This window comes from Tursiops truncatus, chromosome 2 (assembly GCF_011762595.2).
Source record: "Tursiops truncatus isolate mTurTru1 chromosome 2, mTurTru1.mat.Y, whole genome shotgun sequence".
Lineage (NCBI taxonomy): Eukaryota > Metazoa > Chordata > Mammalia > Artiodactyla > Delphinidae > Tursiops > Tursiops truncatus.
In genome coordinates, this window is record NC_047035.1 from 54,171,007 (window position 1) to 54,172,246 (window position 1,240).

General features: G+C 32.9%; 1 non-coding gene across 1 annotated transcript; it reads left to right on the plus strand.

Annotated features, from left to right (window-relative positions):
* Positions 1-774: 774 nt before the first annotated feature.
* LOC117311302 (U6 spliceosomal RNA) lies at positions 775-882 on the plus strand. The gene has a single exon (XR_004525516.1). It is a non-coding gene; the product is annotated as a U6 spliceosomal RNA (small nuclear RNA).
* Positions 883-1,240: the final 358 nt, after the last annotated feature.

Genomic DNA, 1,240 nt, shown 5'->3' on the forward strand with positions numbered 1-1,240 from the left:
CCTATCTCTAGACCTATCCTCTGGGAGCCTTCAATCATAAACATCAATAGTCCAGGCCTGCCACAGCTTCATCAACTTAGGTTTCTAGTTTCTTCATTAATAGGTCAAAGTTGGTTCAAAAAGGGCTGGCTGGGATGCCAATATACATGATATATGGAAAAAAAGAAAGTTTAAAGAAATAGAGGAACACTTAATGTAGGTATTGTAGAAGTCTTTCCTATCAAACTAATATGAACTGAATTCCCAAATTAAAAAAAACAGAAGTATTAAGAATCAGTAGGAGATTTTCAAAACAAACTCTTCAAAACCTTTCAACAATATTCCAGTATAGACATAGCAGCTGATCAAAGCTCGCTCCTTAAAGCCCTATTTGTTAAAAACAGAAACAGCCAATTAGAAAAGAGAGCCCAAGTAAATGGTAAGAAGTCAATTAAAGGAATTAAAATAAGTAGTAGAATATCATCAGAAAAGAATAAAAGGAATATGAGGAAAAGGTAAAATTCTTATGTCAGTTCAAATTGAATAGATTATTCACAACAGCAAACTTCCAAAAGATAAGAAGGGAAAGAACTGTTCAGGGGAAGCCTATCAGTTTAAGCCATACTCAAATATAAACCATAACGAATGCTGATAGTGTGAAAAGGTAAGACAGTGAAAAAGTTAAGAAGTCCAATTGGGCCAATTTAGGGATCCAACAATGACAAACCTCCAAAAATATAATTATCATTTTACTGAATCCACTACTATCACAAGGCAATAGGAACAAAGCCAATAGTACTTGCTTTGTTGGCACATATTACTAAAACTGAAATGATATAGAAAAGATTACTATAATCCCTATGCAAGGGTGACATGCCAGTTCTTAAACTGTTTTATATTTTTCTTATGTTTAAAAAAAGAAGTGCAGGAAGGATGAATCAGAAACTAATGAGATTAGTTACATACAGGTGTTAAGGGGAACAAAATGGAAGGGACTGTGGAGAGGGCAGTGACTCTTTCGTGAATATACATTTAATACAAATTTTGACATTGACTTTTTGAATCATGTTGTTTTATGTATTCAAAAATAAAATTAAAAACACTAGGAGAACAAAACCTCAAATAACAGTAACAATATAACATAACTATATCCCAAACTATATCCCAAATTAAATAAGTAAACACATAAATAACCATACCAAAGGGGAAAATTAGGACTAACCTGAGTAACTTTAAAACACAGTAGTCTGGGAGAGAGGGG